Source organism: Chiloscyllium plagiosum, unplaced genomic scaffold (assembly GCF_004010195.1).
Source record: "Chiloscyllium plagiosum isolate BGI_BamShark_2017 unplaced genomic scaffold, ASM401019v2 scaf_14406, whole genome shotgun sequence".
Lineage (NCBI taxonomy): Eukaryota > Metazoa > Chordata > Chondrichthyes > Orectolobiformes > Hemiscylliidae > Chiloscyllium > Chiloscyllium plagiosum.
Genome location: NW_025215249.1, coordinates 33,718 through 40,144, shown reverse-complemented (window position 1 = coordinate 40,144; position 6,427 = coordinate 33,718).

Here is a 6,427-nt window from a genome sequence, read left to right as displayed (position 1 = left end):
AGGGTTATAGGGGGGAATGGAGCAGGGTTATGGGAGGTAATGGAGCAGGGTTATGGGGGTAATGGAGCAGGGTCATGGGGGTAATGGAGCAGGGTTATGGGGGATTAATGGAGCAGGGTTATGGGGGGTAATGGTGCAGGGTTTTGGGGCAGAATAGAGCAGGCTTTTGGTGTGGTTCATGGAGCCGGGTTATGGGGGGTTATGGTGCAGGGTTTTGGGGCAGAATAGAGCAGGCTTTTGGTGTGGTTAATGGAGCAGGGTTATGGATTTCATGGAGGATCTCTCCATCTCCATCGATAGCCCTCCGAAGAGCACTGTGGGAATTGAACAGTTACTGCAGGTGATGGGTTCCTCAGGAACTCCACCCCATCTGTCCTAGTCCCGGGACGTTGCTCCTGTGCAGCAAGCCTTGGAGGGTTCGGCTTGGATCTTTCATGAAATGGGCAGCAGTGAATGGGTTGGGGTTTGTGGAGATACATTACACACATTGGCCTCATGCATCAGGATCACCAGGGATTCCAGACCTCCAGGGTCTGTCCTCTGCGGGGTGTGGCTCTGTCTGTGATGTTGTTGCTCTGGGAAGATCATCACAGCATCCCCTCCCCTCAGAATGAAACACTCACCCCTCCCACTACGGTCACAGTCTCTTTGTCATTTATATGATGAAAGAAGGTGACAGTGTCCGTGCCTCAGAGCGTGACCTCCAGCCTCTGTCTCACCGTGTTGAAGATCTCCCAAACACCATCATCCTCCTCTCCACCAACCTCACAGGCATCACCCCTCCCTCTCAGTCGGTTTCTGGCCATTTTTCCTCCTTCATCCTCAGCATGTGAGGTCAACATTCCGACTGTGGGAATATAGTGTGTACACACACCCTGGACTCTTCCCAATAGCTGCTCCTTGTGGGTAACAGCTTCCAGTTTCCCAGCCCACCCTGTACTGTACCTTCCACCTCCATATGCAGTTGTCTCCCCCTTCCACAATTGTCAGCCTTCAATTCCCAATCCCCAGGATTAGATTCCCCAGCTTTGCCCAGCCCCCAGCACCGGTCCCTGTTCCTCCCTTCAGTGTCTGACCCCCTGCCTCAAGCAGGACCAACCTGAAGGAGAGGTCACCAAGCCCTGGACTGTGCAGCTCCCAAACTGTGTTCCCACAAAGCCCCAGCCGCAGACCGGATCCATGGGGGAAACCATGACCCACTCCCTAAACTGTGATGGTATGGATCCCCTGACTGTCAGCAGCCCACCTCAGTGACTGGCCATAGCCAACCCCCCGGTCTCTCTCTGACCCTGCCCTTGCCCTGGCACATTGCGATGGGTGTCTGTCTCAGTGTGGACAACACCCTTAAATGTTTGGTCTTCGGTGTGAGATTGACATGAGGCCTGTTACCATCGGTGCTCCACAGGGATCAGCGCTGGGTCCAATTTTATTTGTCATTTATATCAATGATTTAGATGAGATTAAATTAAGGGGTGGTAGGTAAAGGGCAGATGTTAGGGGTAGGTTCTTTACTCAGTGAGTCGTGAGTTCATGGAATGCCCTGCAGTAGCAGTGGTGGACTCTCCCTCTTTATGGGCATTTAAGCGGGCATTGGATAGGCATATGGAGGATAGTGGGCTAGTGTAGGTTAGGTGGGCTTGGATCGGCGCAACATCGAGGGCCGAAGGGCCTGTACTGCGCTGTATTCTTCTATGTTCTATGTTCTATGTTCTATGTACTGAGTCCAGTTCTGGTCATCCTGCTATAGGAAGGATTGTATTATGCTGGAGAGGGCTCAGAAGAAATGCTGGGAATGAAGGGTTTGAATTATAAGGAGAGGTTGGATAGGCTGGGACTGAGGGGTGACCAGGTGGAGGTGTGTAAAATCATGAGGGGTATAGATAAGGTGAATGGTGGATGTCTTTTCCCTAGGGTGGGGGTCTTCAAGCCCAGGGGGCATATTTTTTTCAGATGAAAGGAGAAAGATTTTTTTTAAATCACGAGGGGCAACATTTGTGCACAGAGATTGGTTTGTGTGTGGAATGTACTTTCCAAGGGAATGGTGGATGTGGGTACAGGTGCAGCGTTTTAAAGACATTTAGATAAGCACATGAATAGGAAAGGTTTGGGACACACATGGCCAATTGCAGGTGGGTGGGATCATAGTGAGCATGGACTGGTTGGACTGAACAGTCTGTTTCTGTGCTGACTGACTCTATGTCCATGCTGTGCACAGAGGACTGCTGGAACAGTGCTGTTTACGTGTGGGTCATGTTAAGGGAAATGTACTGTGAGCCTTGTTAGGGATATAGTGCAAAAGGTCAAGGCAGGGCAGGTAGGTGCAATAAAGAGAGAACAAAGAGAGCAAGCAGTCAGCCCTGGGATACAGCGTGGTCCAGTCAGTATGGTGGCTGCCTGGCCCTGCATGTCATGTCCATGGAGTACCATTGCAATGAAGGGTGCCAGTATGCCACAACAACATGGTCCACATGCTCTAGAATATGCCATGGTGGTGCAGAGATGCTGATAGGTATCAGATGCCCGTGGATGTGGGATGACTGTGGCTGTTTCCCATAGTGTGTGCCCTGAGATGTTGGTGCCAGGTGTCCAAGATGATGACTTGGAAGGACAGGCAGTGAGCTGGGGTCTCTGGATGGCCGGGAATTCTCAGCATCCAGGCTGTACCTGGATAGCACCCTGCGTATTTGTGAGCTGGGATTAATGAGGGTGATTATAAATAGGAATTCCCAGCAAAAAGCCTGTAGCCAATTTGTATTCCAAAATTTTCTTGAATTCACGTTTCACCATCTGCTATGGTGGTATTAGAACCACGTCCCTGGCGCATTTGCATAAAATTCTGGATTACTTATTCACTACTTCACCACCTCGCACTGTACAGCTGAACTCACGGCTTCTCAGGCCAACAGTAACTCGTGTCAATTATAGAGTCATAGAGACGTACAGAGCGGAAACAGACCCTTCGGTCCAACTCACCCATGCTAACCAGATATCCTAACCCAATCTAGTCCCACCTGCCAGCACCCGGCCCATATCCCTCTAAACCCTTCCTATTCATATACCCATCCAAATGCCTCTTAAATGTTGTAATTGTACCAGCCTCCACCACTTCCTCTGGCAGCTCATTCCATACACACACACCCTCTGTGTGGAAACATTGCCCCTTGGGTCTCTTTTATATCTTTCTCCTCTCACCCTAAACCTATGCCCTCTAGTTCTGGACTCCCCCACCCCAGGGAAAAGACTTTGTCTCTTTATCCTTTTCATGCCCCTCATGATGTTATAAACCTCTGTAAGGTCACCCCTCAGCCTGTGTCTGGATGGAGTTTGCACATTCTCCCCATGTCCGCATGGGATTCTTCTGGGTGCTCCACTTTCCTCCCACAATCCATAAGGTGTGCAGTTTAGGGACAATTGGCCATGAGAAATTGCTCAGAGTGTTCAGGAATGTGCAGTCTAGGTGAATTGGCCATGGGAAATACATGGTTCCAGGTGGGCCTGAGATGCTCTTTAGGTGGTCAGTGTGGATTCAATGGACCGAAGAGCCTGCTTCCATACCGTAGGGATTCTGTGAGATGTTTGATTTTAAGGAATGTCTTGAAGGCAGGAAGAGAAAGGTGAAAAGGTTTAGGTGGAGCATCACTGAAATTATGGTTAACAAAGTGGAAGGTATAGTTGACAATGAATAAGCAATTATACCGTATATCGCCATGGCATTATACGACAGCGACATGAAGTAAGTGTGGCTGTGAGGAAGGGTCATCAGGCCCTTCATAACATTAATACTGTTTCTTTCTCCTCAGATGCTGCCAGTCCCGCTGAGTTTCTCCAGCAATTTCTGTTACTGCTTCAGATTTTGGAAAGGTGCAGAAGTAACAAGGTTGTTGTTATGGGTGATTTCCCTAATATTGATGAGAACCTCCAGAGTGCAAATAGTTTGTATGGAGCAGATTTTGTCAGGAGTGTCCAGGAAGGATTTCTGACTCAATATGTAGATAGGCCGAACAGAGGGGAGGCCATATTGGATTTGGTACTTGGTAACTGACCATACCAGGTCTCAGGTCTCTGTGTGGGAAAGCATTTCGGTGATAGTGATCACAATTCCCTGACCCCTTGATCATTACTACAGTCATGAAGAGGGATAGGAGCAGACGTTATGGGGAATTATCTAATTGGGGGAAGGGGAGTGACAGTGGTATTAGGCAGGAACAGTGGAGTATAATTTGGGAACGGATGTTCTCAGTGATAAGCATGACAGAAACGTGGAGGCTGTTTAGGAAGCACTTGCTGATAGTGCTGGATAGGTGTGTCCCACTGAGGCAAGGAAGGGATGGCAGGGTGAAGGTACCTTGGGTGACAAGAGATGTGGAACATCTAGTCAAGAGGAAGAAGGACACTTACTTAAGGTTGAGGAAGCAAGGATCAGACCGGGCTTTAGAGGGTTACAAGGTAGCCAGGAAGGAACTGAAGAATGGTCTTAGGAGAGCTAGAAGGGGGCATGAAAAAGCTTTATCAGGTAGTATTAAGGAAAATTCCAATGTATTCTACACTTAGGTGAGGAACAAGAGGATGGCCAGAGTGAGGGTAGGGCCAGGTAGAAGTGGGCACTGCAGACGCTGGAGATTAGAGCAGTGCTGGAAAAGCACAGCTGGTCAGGCAGCATCTGATGAGCAGGAAAATCGACATTTTGGGCCAAAACCCTTCTTCAGGAATGAAGCTGGGAGCCTCAGGGACAGAGAGATAAATAGGAGGGGGCTGAGGCTGGGGGGAAGGTAGCTGAGAATGCAGAGTAGGGCCAATCAGGGGTAGTGGAGGGAGCTTGTGCCTGGAGTCAGAGGAGGGAGGGGAGGTCCTTAATGAATACTTTGCTTCAGTATTCACTACTGAGAGGGGCTTTGATGTTTCTGAGGACAGCGTGAAACAGACTGATATGCTCAAACAGATTGATGTTAAGAAGGAGGATGTGCTAGGAATTTTAAAAAACATGAGGATAGATAAGTCCCCTGGGCCAGATGGGATACAGCCAAGATTGCTACAGGAAATGAGGGAAGAGATTGCTGCACCTTTGGTGATGATCTTTATGTCCTCACTGTCCACTGGAGTAGTGCCAGATGATTGGAGGGTGGCAAATGTTATTCCCTTGTGGAAGAAAGGGAATAGGGATAACTCTGGGGAATTACAGACCAGTCTGTGGTGGGCAAATTATTGGATTGGATTCTGAGAGACAGGATTTATTATGATTTGGAAAAGCATAGTTTGACTAGAGATAGTCAGCATTGCTTTGTGAGGCAAGATCAGAGTGGTGCTGGAAAAGCACAGCAAGTCAGGCAGCATCCGAGGAGCAGGAGAATCGATGTTTCAGACACAGGCCCTTCATCAGGAACATTGCTTTGTGAGGGGTAGGTCACGCCTCGCAAGCCTTATTGAATTCTTTGAGGATGTGACAAAACACATTGATGAAGGTAGAGCAGTGGATGTGGTGTATATGGAATTTTGCAAGGCATCTGATAAAGTTCCCCATGGTAAGTTCATTCAGAAGTAAGGAGGCATGGAATACGGGGAAAGATTTAGACCTTTGTGTCATCGACAAACTTACTAACCCACCCTTCCACTTCCTCATCCAAGTCAAAAATCACAAAGAGCAGAGATCCCAGAATTGATCCCTGTGGAACACCACTGGTGACCGAGCTCTAGGCTGAATACTTTCCATCTACTCCCACCCCTTGTCTTCTATGGGCTAGCCAATTTTCCAAACTAAACTAGTCCTATGTACCCACATTTGGCCCACATAAATGTCTTTTAAACATTGTAATTTTACAGACCTCTACCACTTCCTTAGGGCGTTCATTCCATCCTCTGTGGAGGATAGAAACCTCTGTGTGAAAGAGGTTTCACACCATCCTCTGTGTGAAAATGTCATCCCTCAGATTCCTTATTAAATTCCTTAAAAATAACTATTTGTTTTCTTTAAGAAATTGTGAGTTTGGCAGAATCAGAGCCCTGGGGCATTTTCAGCACAGGCAGAGACCCTTCAGCCCATCTTGTCCATGCAGGTAATCAAACAGCGATCTGTTATATTCCCATTCTCCAGTACCCGACCTGTGGCCTTGTATGCTATGGTGTTCCAACTGCTCATCTAATTACTTCTTAAATGTCTTGAGGGAACCTGTCTCTACATAGTGTGCTCCAGATACCTGCAACCCTCTGGTTGAAAATGTTTTTACTCAATTCCTCTCTAAATCTCCTGTTCCTTGCCTTAAAATTGTGCTCCCTAGTTATTAACCCCTCTACTAAAGGAAAAGGTTTCTCTCTGTCTTCCCTGTCTATGTCCCTCATAACTTTATACCTCAATCCAGTCCCCCCCCCCAACCGTCTCTGCTCTAAAGGAAACAACCCAAGTCTGCCCAGTTTCTCTTCAATAAGTGAAATG